We start from the raw sequence: 15,329 nt of genomic DNA on the forward strand, positions 1-15,329 counted from the left end.
TCATTAAACCTAGATCACATCTAAAACCCAGCCAAAAAGCAAGTCAAAAGGCTACATAATTTAGGACTGCTTACCAGAAGTTTTTCCTCCAAGTATTATTACTTTCTATTTGGCCTTGCTGAATCCTAAGATCACACATCTTAACTTTGTAGTCTCTCTAAATGAGTATGATATTATAATACCCTACTCAGAATTTGTTTAACATTAGAAAAATGATTTTTCAATGATTCTGCTACTCTTCATGTATTCTTCTGTACAAATTGCCCAAAAGAGTCTAGGTTAATAGGACACCTTTCCACAAAACAGCAAATCTGACTATTACATTCTAGAACAGACTAATAACTCTCACTTTAGTCTTAATACATAGTTAGGTTGTACTAAATTAATGGAACTTAAGAATTGTATTGTATCAATAGTGTAATTGTAGCAGTTCAGCCAAAAATCAATGACCGATTTGGGCCTGAAAAATGCATAATGTCAATTGTATGTCAAATAGGTACTAATTCAGGTAAAAGTATGCCAAATTGCTAGCTGGCATGACGGCTTCTACCAATAATTTGTCCAAATAGCTGTTATTTGTTTTTGTATTTTCTATTACAAAGTTCCAACTCTTAGGAAGCAGTCATGCTGGGTATAGGATTGTCTAAAGAATATATTCTGCAAAGAAAATGAATTGGCACAATATTTTAAAATGTCTCCAGAGATTATTAAAATACACAGACTACTTATTTTTAAAAAAAAAAGTCATTAATTTTGGTCAAAGGATATGAACAGACAATTCTCAGATGAAGAAACTGAAACTATTTCTAGCCATATGAAAGTATGCTCCAGGTCATTATTAATCAAAGAAATGCAAATTAAGACAACTCTGAGATACCACCACACACCTCTCAGATTGGCTTGAATGACAGGGAAACATAATGTGGAATGTTGGAGGGATGTGGGAAAACTGGGACACTGATACATTTTTGGTGGAATTGTGAATACATCCAACCATTCTGGAGAGCAATTTGGAACTATGCTCAAAAAGTTATCAAACTGTGCATACTCTTTGATACAGCAGTGTTACTTACTGGGTTTATATCCCAAAGAGATTTTAAAGAAGGGAAAGGGACCTGTATGTTTGTGGCAGCCCTCTTTGTCGTGGCCAGAAACTGGAAACTGAATGGATGTCCATCAATTGGAGAATGGCTGAATAAGTTGTGGTATATTAATATTATGAAATATTATTGCTCTGTAAGAAATGACCAGCAGGATGATTTCAGAAAAACCTGGAGTGACTTATATGAATTGATGCTGAGTGAAATGAGCAAGACCAGGAGATCATTACATACTTCAACCATACTTCAACAATACTATATGATGATTAATTCTGATGGCCGTGGCCCTCTTCAACAATGAGATGAACCAAATTAGTTCCAATAGAGCAGTAATGAACTGAACCAACTACACCCAGCAAAAGAAGTCTGGGAGATGACTATGAACCACTACATAGAATTCCCAATATCCCTATTTTTGTCCACCTGCATTTTTAATTTCCTTCACAGGCTAATTGTACACTGTTTCAAAGTCCAATTCTTTTTGTACAGCAAAATAACTATATGGACATGTATACAAATATTGTATTTGACTTATACTTTAACATATTTAACATGTATTGGTCAACCTGCCATCTGGGGGAGGCAGTGGGGGAAGAAGGGGAAAAATTGGAACAAAAGGTTTTGCAACTGTCAATGCTGAAAAATTACCCATCTTGTAAATTAAAAGCTATATAATAAAAAAGGGGAAAAAGTCATTAATTTGTTTTTTTCTAAAGCTAAGGTACATGGCATATCAACTTTTTCTTATAAAATACACTGTATGGGTAACATAAGCAACTACTTAAGATATAATTAATTATTTAGTAACAATTAAATGCATATAACATTGCTATCCAAGTTTGAGGAAACTTAGCTATCCTTAGGGTCTACTTTAATAGGATTGCATTATAGACAAGATAATCACATAAGCAAGTTCCACTAACTTTGTTCAATAATGAAACTCTCTTGGATAAAATCCCAGACAGTCCTATCTTAAAATGGATCTACTTCTACAGATTCTACAGTTCTAAGATCAAATGGTCCTAGCAGAAAAGTCTCTTAGGAGAGCTTTCATCTCAGGAAAGGGGGTTCAAAGACTCCCTTTATTCATACCCAGTATTACAGAAATCTCTGATTCTTCTTTCTTGCCTCACTCTCAGTTTCTTCATTTATAAAATCCAGATAGTACTTGCATTATCCCCATCCTCTTTAATGGAATGAAATTAAATGGAAAAACATTTACTAAATGTTTATCATGCACTAAGCACTGTTCTAAGTACTTAGGAATAGTAAGAAGAATAAAAGTAGCAAATAATAGTAGTAGTAAATAGTGAAAATAGGCATTTTCTGCTCTTAAAGAGCTCAACCTCTAATAGGGGAAGAATCCATAGAGAAGGGTGTATCTCAATGGCAGATAGATGAGTGACACTGTAGATGGCAATTTCTAGCAGCCAGGAGATTCAGGAGCAGAGAAAAGATAAAAACAGCAAAAGTATATCATTACAAGATGATATCTACTCCTACCTCTATAAGAAAGCATTTTGTCAAAACACAGAAGAAAGTACAAGGGGACAGGGACCTTCTATTTTCTCAAAAGTTGTTTTCCCCCCTGCTCAGAGTTATAAGCAACCTTTCTTCCATAGCCAGTGGGCCTATGACCATCAGGCAGAAAGATTTTGGAGGTCTAGGCAAGCAGAGCTCAAGTCAGCGTCACTTAGGATAGGTTTCCCATCCTAAGCAAATAAACGTTGTAGTTTAAAAAAAAAGCTTCATAAATGTTAAAATGTCATACCAGTGTTTCGAATCCTTCAAGAATCTTTAACAAGCCAACTCAGTTCTTGGATTAGCCATCAGCTTCACACTGCTACAAATGTGACAAATGTTATAATTTTCCAGTGAGTGGGGAAAATAAAGGACCACAAGCTTTCAACACAGCCCCCAAGTTCCCACAGATGTTTCCACCTCTGTAGATGACTGCAGTTGCCACAAAATCCCCCTGTAGTCCAATTCTCCTGGTACTAGAAGAATGTAAACATGGAACAGTAATTGCTTTGCCTGAAGTAAGTCATGATTTCTGAGCTTAACAGATGCAGATTTCAATGTTATGATGTAACTTACATACCTTTTTGGCAATTCCTGACCTTTGCATATTTTCTCCCAGTACTCAGGGTCTGTGAAGAATAACCTTCTGAAAAAGTAATTGGGAGGAGGAGAGGGAAGACTGGGAGAAAAAGTCAAGTTTTAATTCAGGGATGATCTCTTCTCTAGTTGGGTACCAGTCATAAAGTTTGAAAAAACCTTGTAAAGGAGACATAATTATCAAACAATGTGTTCTCCTAAAACACAATGTTTTTGTTCACATCACTATTGAAGGATAAAAGGTATGTACCTGAGACCAGGTGTATAGGAAGGAAACCACTAATACTTATTTTTCCATCTTTCTCTTTCTCCTCCTCTTCTTTCTCACCTTCCCCAGCTCTCTTATGGGATGGACAGAGGATTTTTAAAAGGAGGCAGATTTAATGCACTTAAAAGCATATTAAGAAAACAGGCTCTACTCCTTTCTTCATGAGAAAGCCCAATTCTTCCAGCAAACTTCTAGGGTAATAACAATATAGCATAAATCTTCCTTTTGCATTAGAGATGCCAATGAATCCAGGATCATCATTGATATGTACTCTTGGTAAATTCAATAAAAAACACACAGAATGAGAATGCAATCAGCACAATTTAGTGGCATAAAGCAATCTCCAAAAGACTTGAATTATTCTTTTTAAATAGTCTAATTTCAACTGGACATCACTACCATTCTCACAGGGACACCAAACAAGCATTTTGTCAGCTTTAAAGTACTATATAAATGGGAATCATTAGAATTATATGAACCAACATGGAATGCAAGAGAAAACTGGAGAGGATCAAAAAGTTTCTTATCTGTCTCCAGATCAATACAATGAAGTTCTCTCTCTTGAACCACCTTCAGAGTCTTTAACATGGTCCCTCCTTATAGAAGATAGAAGGGCAGATAGTCCCTTGTAATAACCTTCCTTTGAGTGTTTTAGTGACTAAATCCAATGGGATAGAATCAAAACCAGACCCAACTAATGACAAATTTCTGCCCATAGTGAATAAAACAAAGTAGATATAAATCTGGAATACTAAATTGGATAATTATCATATTTATCTGCTGTATGACTTTATCAGAATCTCAGGTTTCTTATCTGTAAAATAGAAATAGCCATAGTGCATGACCCACTTCTCTGAGGTGCTGTAAGGAAACACTTTGTAAATCCTATCATGTTATAAATACTCATGTGGTATTATGGACAGAGGTACATCCTTGTGGTCAGGAAGACCTGGCACATTCTGCCTCATGGACATAGTCAAATCTTTCAATGTCCCAGCTACACTCTAAGAACCTTCTATCTCCAGTCTAGTTACTGATCTGAATCTCTGGAGGGACTTTTCATGCTGATAAAAATCATAAGATTAGACAATTGCAACAACAGACCACAAAAAAGTACCAAAGTGACCATAGAACACAATTCTTCAATAGGAGGATAAAGGATAACACAAAATGGCAATATGTCACGAAGAGTCATGACATTTTAGCAAATATTATGTTGCAGAAGCTCTCTTTACCTGTTAATAGAGTTAGCATAGTCATTCAACCCTTGAGCAAGACAGCTTAAATGCCAAGATGGAATAATGAACAAGGCAAGGAGTACATCATATTGGGCTTGTGGGGAAAAACAGATAACCTAGATTTGGCAGACTTTACCTTAAAACTTGCCAAAGAATTAAACATAATTGAGCAGCACTTGGTGACAAGAGCATTTAATAAACTGGTTTGAGAATATATTTTTGTAATGAATTCAGACTATTGTGGCAGAGTAGAGAGAGAGAGAGAGAGCTAAATTAGAAGCCAAGATGTCTGTGCTGTCCTGGCTCTGGCAGTAAACAGCTATGTGCTCTTGGGCATATGGCTCAGTCTCCTCACCTGTCAAAGGAGGGGTATTCCTGAAATCCCAGGTCCCCTTTCTCTACATAATCTTTAAAATCACTCACAGCTCTAACAAGAGCCTAGGCTCTATGAATTCCGATTCAATGGTAGCAATCCTTATTTATAGGTTAAGTAAATTTACTGGCACTATTACAGTTATTTTAATTAGGCCAAAGATGTCCTCTTCTATACTCTATTAATTTATTAACTTCATTTATTTCAACTGAGTTGCTCTAATTTAACCCATAAATTTCATATAATATATATATATATGTAATATATATATATGTGTGTGTGTATGACCATATAATAATATAGTTTTGTGATACTGATATTACAAAAATGAATACCATAAGTGTTAATATGCAATATATTTAGAAATGTGCTAGTAATTTTTTTAAACTGACTCTAGAGGAAGCTACATAGTATATTAGATAGAGTGCCCATCCTGGAGTCAAGAGGACCTAACTTCAAATGCAGCCTGAGACATTTAACACTTAGTAGGTGTGTGACTCTGGGCAAGTAATTTAACCTCAATTGCCTCACCAAAAAATAAAAGAAAGAAAGAAAAAAGAAAAAAAACTGACTCTGGGGAAAATATTCTATATCTGTACTTATATCTATATTTATATCACTATATGCCCATGTATATAAAATCAAGGTTGTGGTCTGCTGCACTACATATATATATATATATATATATATATATATATATATATATATATATATATATATATATATATATATATATATACACATACATATATATATACGTATATATGTCTATATGTCTATATATATATATATATATACACATACATATATATATACGTATATATGTCTATATGTCTCTATATATATATATATATACACATACATATATATATACGTATATATGTCTATATGTCTATATATATACATATATATAGTTATTGATTATTTTTGTTTTTTGTCTATATATATATCAATATATATCAATATATGGGTATATAGTGATTGATTGGTTTTTCTCTACTAACAGGTCACAACCTTTAGGAATACCTTTAAACTCAGTTCATAAGAGATCGCCATACCGCCCTCAGATGACACATGTTCCTTCAGAGCAGGCCCATGGTGTGGAGATATATCTAATCCCTTGGCTACAGGTTGTTACTTCAGATTCATTCAACCTTTTTCTCAGAGAACCAAAATGACATCACTTATGGTAGAGTTGAGTTACAGTGTGTCCAACTGTGGTTAATCAGAACAATATGAGCTCGGAATACTCTTCCATGGGTTGTACCAAATGGTCCGTCTGAATATTTGGGGTAGCTTCTCTAGCTTTGTGCATTTTGTGTTTCTTCTGAGCTAATTCAATTCTTCTTTGTATATACAGCATATGCTGGGTGATTCTGTGCCAGCCATCATTCATGTCATACAATCAATTCTGAAGTTCTTAAGAAATACTTTGAAAGTGTCCAATTCTACTATAGAGAACAAAGTTCACATTGGTCACATTATTTGAATGTCAAATGGATACTTGCTAAAAAGATTATTTTATGGAGGACTCACATATGTCAAGTGCTCACAAGGTGGTCAGAAAAAGTGACATAGCAATAGATAATAGACTTTCATATGTGTGTGTATATATATATATACATATATATATATATATACATACACATACACATGGATATGCAGATATAAATATACACAGAGACATATATGAAACACATTTTAAAGTTTAATCTGCTTTACTAAAATTTTCCCAGCAGCAGTTAGTTGGCCCTGGAGGCAGAAAGACCTGAGGCAAGTCACTTTATCCTATTTCACTCCCTCATCTATAAAATGAGTTGGAAAAGGAAATGACAAACCACTCCAGTATCTTTGATAAGAAAACCTCAAAAGAGGTCATGAAGAGTTGGACACTACCAAAGTGACTCAATAAAAAACATTTCCCCGTCACTTTCCTAAGTTTAGACAATTAACAAAACAGATCAAACCTTGATTTGTAGTATTTGCTGATTTCCAAGGTATAAATATTCACACTGAAAATTTAACAATTGTGTCTCTGGAGCCTGCTTGAATCAACTCCAGTATATCACTGAATATATGTACCTGGAATCCAGAATAATACACCTAGATATTTCCTATTTTTTTAAAAAAAGAACTTGACGCAGGATACAAAATAAATCCACATAAATCCTCAGGATTTTTATACATTACCAACACAATCCAACAGCAAGAGATACAAAGAGAAATTCCATTCAAAATAACAGTCGATAGTATCAAATATTTGGGAATATATCTACCAAAGGAGAGTCAGGAATTATATGAGCAAAATTACAAAACACTTGCCACAAAAATAAAGTCAGATTTAAATAATTGGAAAGACATTCAATGTTCTTGGATAGGCCGAGCGAATATAATAAAGATGACAATACTCCCCAAACTAATCTATTTATTTAGTGCTATACCAATCAGACTCCCAAGAAACTATTTTAATGACCTAGAAAAAATAACAACAAAATTCATATGGAAGAATAAAAGGTCGAGAATTGCAAGGGAACTAATGAAAAAAAAGTCAGAGGAAGGTGGTCTAAGTGTACCTGATTTAAAGCTATATTATAAAGCAACAGTCACCAAAACCATTTGGTATTGGCTAAGAAATAGACTAGTTGATCAGTGGCATAGGTTAGGTTCACAGGACAAGATAGTGAATAAAAATAGCAATCTAATCTTTGACAAACCCAAAGATCCCCAATTTTGGGATAAGAATTCATTATTTGACAAAAACTGCTGGGAAAACTGGAAATTAGTATGGCAGAAACTAGGCATGGACCCACATTTAACACCACATACTAAGATTAGATCAAAATGGGTCCAAGATTTAGGCATAAAGAACGAAATCATAAATAAATTGGAGGAACATGGGATGGTTTACCTCTCAGACTTGTGGAGGAGGAAGGAGTTTGTGTCCAAGGGAGAACTAGAGACCATTATTGATCACAAAATAGAACATTTTGATTACACCAAATTAAAAAGTTTCTGCACAAACAAAACTAATGCAAACAAGATTAGAAGGGAAGTAACAAATTGGGAAAAAATTTTTACAGTTAAAGGTTCTGATAAAGGCCTCATCTCCAAAATATACAGAGAATTGACTTTAATTTATAAGAAATCAAGCCATTCTCCAATTGATAAATGGTCAAAGGATATGAACAGACAATTTTCAGATGATGAAATTAAAACTATTTCCACTCATATGAAAGAGTGTTCCAAATCACTATTGATCAGAGAAATGCAAATTAAGACAACTCTGAGGTATCATTACACACCTGTCAGATTGGCTAAAATGACAGGAACAAATAACGATGAATGTTGGAGGGGCTGTGGGAAAACTGGGACACTGATGCATTGTTGGTGGAGTTGTGAAAGAATCCAACCATTCTGGAGAGCAATCTGGAATTATGCCCAAAAAGTTATCAAAATGTGCATACCCTTTGACCCAGCCATACTACTACTGGGCTTATACCCCAAGGAACTACTAGAGAAGGGAAAGGGTCCTGTATGTGCCAAAATGTTTGTGGCAGCCCTTTTCATAGTGGCTAGAAGCTGGAAGATGAATGGATGTCCATCAATTGGAGAATGGTTGGGTAAACTATGGTATATGAATGTTATGGAATATTACTGTTCTATAAGAAATGACCAACAGGAGAAATACAGAGAGGCTTGGAGAGACTTACATCAACTGATGCTGAGTGAAACGAGCAGAACCAGAAGATCATTATACACTTCAACAATGATACTGTACGAGGATGTATACTGATGGAAGTGGATTTCTTCAACATAGAGAAGAGCTAATCCAATTCCAATTGATTAATGATGGACAGAACCAGCTACATCCAGAAAAGGATTGGGAAATGAATGTAAACTGTTATTTTTACCTCCTGAATCCAATTCTTCCTGTGCAACAAAAAATTCGGTTCTACACACATATATTGTATCTAAATTATACTGTAATATATTTAACATATATAAGACTGCTTGCCATCAGGGGGAGGGGGTTGGGGGAGGAAGGGAAAAAATCTGAATAGAAGTAAGTGCAAGGGATAATGTTGTAAAAAATTACCCATGCATATGTACTGTCAAAAAATGTTATAATTATAAAATAAAATAAAAAATTAAAAAAAAAAAAAAAAAAAAAAAAAAAAAAAAATCCATACATCAATGTAAAGAGCTTCAGAAAGGAGTTGAAGGGTACAACTAAGAAGGTTTATTAACAGCCTAATTCTATACCAAATATTTTTATGTCATTTTATTGTTATCATCTCACTAAACATAATAATTTAATGTTTCTATGGATTGTTCTTTGATCTAATCACTCTTTACATTCATAATTTTTAATCTTTACTTATATCTGAGTTTTTATTTATCCTTCCACTATTGGATTTAATTTATTTTGTACTATGGTATATAAAGGACTTGTTTATATTTTGTAAAAAAAAAAAAAAAAAAAAAAAAAAAAAAAAAAAAAATAAAAAAAAAAATAAAAAAAGAACTTGAATTATACTTTACAGAAAAATATGCAAAGGTTGTATCAAATAGGCACTAAGTAACATCCATAATGTTTAAATAATTAAAAATACAATGTAAACATTCGAACCAAATGACTTGCATAGGTATGGTATTGTGGTTTAAAAAAATTCATGGATGGAGTCCAGAAAGACCTGTTTCCATCCCATTTCTTTGCAAACCTTAAAGAATGATTTATGTCAGCTTTTACAATTAATTGAAAACTTTAAAGTCAACAAATATTGATGATGAAGACTATAAAGTGAGTTTTTGAAAAGGGAAACTATTTTTAAAGATGTTTTGAAACTAAATCTTAGCCCAGCTATCTGAGCCTATAAGAGAAGCTTTGTTACAAAGGTGTGATCAGGTAGTGAGGTGAATTTTCAAGTGTGGAATCTCACCACAACAAGGTGATCACTGTTAATTTCAAAAGACTCTGTAGTCTTTATTCCCACTGCCTCCTTTCAGATTGCCTAAAATAAGTCCAGAACTCCCCCATCTTTAAAAAGCCTCTGCTTAGTCCTACCAGCCTCTCCAGATTTTTTCCTTTCCTACTTTTCACAGCCAAACTCCTAAGAAAAAAAAAAAACAAAAAAAACCTATCCTCCATATATTTTGCCTATATATTTGGGGCAGCTAAGTGATGGGATAGATAGAGTACAGGATTTGAAATCAGAAAGATTCATCTTCCTGAGTTCCAATTTGGTCCAGATACTTAACAAACTGTGTAATCCTGGCTGGCTGTCACTTCACCTTGTTTGCCTCAGTTTCCTCATCTCTAAAATTAAGTTGGAGAATGAAATGGAAACCCACTTCAGTATTTTTGCCAAGAAAACCTCAAACGGAGTCACAAAGAGTTGGGTACAACTGGAAAAAAAATGACTGAACAAACAAAAAAAAAAGGAACACAAAAAAGTGTGCTAATTTATCTTGTTCTGCCTGTCTAGAGTATTATGCTTGTGTTGAGAGGTAGGAATCCAGCCTTTCTAGAATAATTATCCATTACTCCCTTCCAAGTCCACTATGTTCTAGGTAAACTGCCTTACTTGCTGTTTCCCAAACATAGCATTCCACTTTCCCTTCTATGACTGTCTCTCATGCCTGGAATATTATTGTTCATCACCTCTGCTTCTTGGAACTCCTACTTGTTTCAAAGCTTAATTCAAGTATCAACTCCTGATCTTTTAATTTGTAGAGTACCACAATTTACCTAGCTTTTTATGGAGGAGAAACAGAAGTAAGGACAATCTGATTGATAGATTTCCTTCCCAGACTAATTGATGAAATCATTGTAGGGAAAAGGTGAAAAATGATTACAAGTAATGTGAAAAGAAGGCTTATCAATATGTTACCCTTTTACAAAGTATGAAGAAATCTTCACTGATGGAAGTTTGAAGAGCAGTTTATTATTGCCTGATCAAAAATTGGCTAAACCAGAGAGGGGTATTTAAAAGGCTTATTTATCAAAGTTAAGGAGAATTCAGACAAGAAGCAACTTCAAGAAGTGTAATGCAGAGAAAAATCAGATTTTGAGAAAGATACTCTCTCATTACTCTTGTATCTCTGCCAAGAGGAAAGCATTTCTTCCACCTTTCCCCTCTACTTTACTCTCCCCTATCAGCCATGGTGCTATTATCAGAGCTATTCATTTAGGAGGAAAAATCATAACCATTGGGTAGTATGTTCAGCAAAGCAAGGAGAGAATCAGTAGAGAGTGACCTCTGGCAATAGAAAGAATACACAGCTATCTATGGAAGAGAATTAGCCTAGGGAGGGAGTGGAATCCCTGGGAGTCTGACTGATAGGGAGGCATTTTGAAATTACCAGAGAAAAGAAGAGACATTGTGGTCCTACATGCCAAAGGCATGAATTGCCTTAGCCACATATATTTCAAATGTATGTACTTCATTATTAGCATATTGTTATGTGCTCCCTTCAGCATTCTATGTGGATCCTTATAAAGGGCATGTGGAAGGATCCTACTTAGAGATGCATGGGCTATGGAAGTGGAATGGATGAATGGAATTTGACGCTTCAAAGCATCACTCAAATCTCTGAGATCCACTGGCATATGGAAATATAATAAATCTTTCCTCCCTCATGAGGGTGCTATAAAGAAAAAGCTTTTGTAAAGTGCTATAGAACATGAGCTCTTGATGTCATCATTATTTTAATGAGCTATAGAAACAAATGCTGTGAGAAATGTATGAGAAAGGAAAGGCTATTTCTGAATGGGGAGGTCAGAGAAAGGCTAATGGAGGAGAGAGAGCACTTGAGCTGAGTTTTGAATGTTAGCTAGGATTTCCATGGATGGAAATGACTGGTGGGGAGGGAAGTGAGATGCTGATAGGTAAAAAGCCAGGAAAAGGGAATCAAAGGCTTGGATCATCATTGCTATTCAAAACCACCCCCATTTCCAGAAGGCACAGCCTTAAGGGAAAAAGGAAGAGGAAGGTAGGGAAAGGGCAATAAAAATGAACCTCTAGTGTAGTGGTGCTTAATTAGCTCTCCACCTTCAAATTCAAGACACACTTTTTTCATTCAGAAGACAACTTTCATCCCTGGTTGCTACTGAGCTGAATAAACATTAATTAATTTTCAAATACCCTAAAGAGCAGACATTATTGTCTAGCTTGTGGTAAAGAAATGGACATTTAGATAGGTGAAGTGAGTGGCTTGCCTAGGGTCATGCAATAAGTCAGTACAAAATTAGTAATCAAAAAAACACTTGCCTATCCTTAAGGAGAAGTCAGTAACATGAGCAAGATAAGATGTGCCGGTTTTTTGTAAAATGCATTATACAAGGAATTATAACACAAAATAAAGCACTTAAGACATTTCAAAATCCTGGATGGCTGCAGACATTCATAATTTAAAAACAAAGAAAAAAGATGTCTCCATTTTTCCCTTCCCTCCCAGTTGGGAAATCTAAGTCTGATCTAGATTCTGATCCAACTGTAAAGACAAATGAGCATTTCAAATGTGCTGTTCTGACTTGCACTAGAAAAAAAAATGACAAATGTACCCTGGCTTTGTCTCCCCAAATAGTCTCTAAACTGCACTCTCTTACAATCTCCAATTTTCTGCTCTTTCCATTTAGCTAGCTATCCCACTGACAAGTAAAATGCAACTGATCCAAAGTAGGGATCATTAATTATTTCCCTCACAAACATCAGTAACTTCTCTGTATTCTAGTTCCTAGGCCTTCAATTCAGGAGCCACCTTCAGTTTCTTTTCCTTTTTTCAACTCTCTATATTTAGGCAGTCAAAAAAAAATGTTCTCTATCATTTTCTAGATCATCCTGCCTATTGAGCTATGTATCCCTGATCGGGTCCTAATTATCTCTCACTAATAGTGTGACAGCATGTTATCCACCCCTCCACCTTCTCCCCCTTTGAATTATCTCCCTAAAGCAAAAGAGGTGAAATCCATTGTAATGACTATCATTATAAAGAAGGATTCTATATAACCAAACTATTTCCCAGTAGATGACTCATAGAATTAGTGCTTTGTTGAACTGTTTACAATTAATTCAAATAATAATTCTTTATAAGTGATTTTTTTCCTGATTGAGAACTGGAATGTGAACTGTTTATATTAGAACTATTCTGAGAGATGCAATGGAGGAACCAAGAGCAAACTGTATCTAAACTTTTGTATACTTTTGGACTCATAATGATTAATTGTTTTTCAACCATGTTCTATTTATCCTTATTCTTTTACAGCCTTCAATGCTAGAAGTCTCCCATACTACCACAATATACTATGACCATCGTTTCAAGTCTTCTTTCCAAAAAATCTCCAAGTCCTTGGGGATTAAATAGGAGCACTGGGTTTTCCTCAACACAAAATTCAATACTCATGGATCATTTACAGTGCCTATCCAAAATATATTTACTAATGGATTAATTCCATTCATTTATATGTAATGAACATGTTTCATCCCTTTAGTTTTTATTGTGTGGATTATTTTGACAACTGCATATTGGAACAATCTTAGTTGTAATTGATTTAGGAGGCATAAGACCCAGTTTCTAATCCAGACTATACAATTACCTTGAATAACTCATGTTACTTCTCTGAGAATCAGTTTTATCGCAAAAAAAAAAAAAAAAAAGTTTTATAGCAAAAAAAAGCAATTATCTCCAAAAAATGGAGATAATTCTCAAAAAGACAATGTGGAGATAAATAGTGATTGTACCAAATAACTTTTAAGAATCACAAGTTGCAATTCAAGTACTAAGCTTCATTTTAAAAGTCCCAATTCCAAGGAATCACATTTCTGATTCTCCCTCCTGAAAAAAAAATCCTATTCTGTCTGCCACATAGGCCTGTGAGAATCAAAAATAATGAGTAAAGTCATTTTGTTAATTGCAAAGTGCTGTATTAGAAACAATATATAGAGTAGGACAGGGCTGATCTTTTAACAGGCCTCTGTTAAAAACTACTTGTATGATATGTGATAATGTTCCATATCTTCTTAGTGCTCTAAGCAACTTTATATGATAGAGATTCTTAATTTTTCTGTGTCATATATATACCTTTGGAAGAGTGAGAAAGCCTGTGAAAAGCTTCTCAGAAGGAAGTCTTTAAATACATAAAATAAAATACATGTATTGCAAAGGAAATAAATTTTAATGAAATATAATTTTCAATATGTATATATTTTTGTAATTTTTAAATTTTACACTTAAATATAAAATGAGAAAAGAAAAAAAAAACACATTGCCACATACACACTAGGCCATGAGAGTATTCAATATAAAACAATAAATTTCCATTTCAAGAAAACCTATATAATAAATACCATCCATTGTTTTCAAAACTGCCCTCCTTTTTTTCTTTCTTGTTGGTTTTCTTTTGCTCTCTGCTATGCACTTTTTATTTTATTTTTTCCCTCCCACTCCCACCACTCTGAAAGGGGCTACAATTAAACATGAAGATACACATACACATGTGTATGTACATATATATGTATTTATATATGCATATATTTATTTATACACTCATATATATATATTGATATCTATAAACCTACACATATATGCAAGATTATACTTATTTTCTCCTATTATCTGTTTCTCTGAGGGTGAATAATACCTTCTTTCATAAATCCAAGTCTTTCCATGTTTTTCTAGATCAACCCACTCATCATTTCTTATACCACAGTAACATTCCTTTCTTGATTCAAACAGCATTTTCCTTAATAGGAGGGTAATTTGTGTGTTAAAATAATCAGAATGATGTGGTTGTTAGTATGTATACATATTTTAGAAGTTAGAGGACCTTAAGCTAAGAACTCCTGTTCTAAACTATAGGTCATAGATGAGCTGTGAGTTTGCATGAATGGAGAAAATTTCCACATCTGGAGTTCCCAAGGTCCAAATTGGGAGGTGGAGGGTGAGAGGAACAAAAACCTATTAATGCGAGCAATTAAGATCCCTACTTTTATTATTTCTAACATGGTTTCTGTAAAATTGAAAGTGATGATACAGAAAAGAGAGAAAGAGGACAGAAAAAATCTGAATAAAAGTCAATGTGGTGAAAGGGATTCATTGTCACTTCAATGTCAGCAAGGTCAGTTTCCAGGCTTCTTGCCAGTAGCAGACATTTATATCATTGTATGTACATTTGTTATCTTTGTAACAAGTAGCCAAAAAGGAATTGTGGTTTGTTCAATCTATGATACAAA

The 15,329-nt window shown here is 34.2% G+C and overlaps 1 protein-coding gene across 5 annotated transcripts in view; it reads right to left on the minus strand.

Annotated features, from left to right (window-relative positions):
* The window catches only part of RASGRF2 (Ras protein specific guanine nucleotide releasing factor 2), a 321,033-nt gene that overhangs the window by 102,017 nt on the left and 203,687 nt on the right, over window positions 1–15,329 (minus strand). The gene's annotated exons all lie outside the window — the stretch shown is intronic.

Source organism: Sminthopsis crassicaudata, chromosome 1 (genome assembly GCF_048593235.1).
Source record: "Sminthopsis crassicaudata isolate SCR6 chromosome 1, ASM4859323v1, whole genome shotgun sequence".
In the NCBI taxonomy this organism is placed as follows: domain Eukaryota; kingdom Metazoa; phylum Chordata; class Mammalia; order Dasyuromorphia; family Dasyuridae; genus Sminthopsis; species Sminthopsis crassicaudata.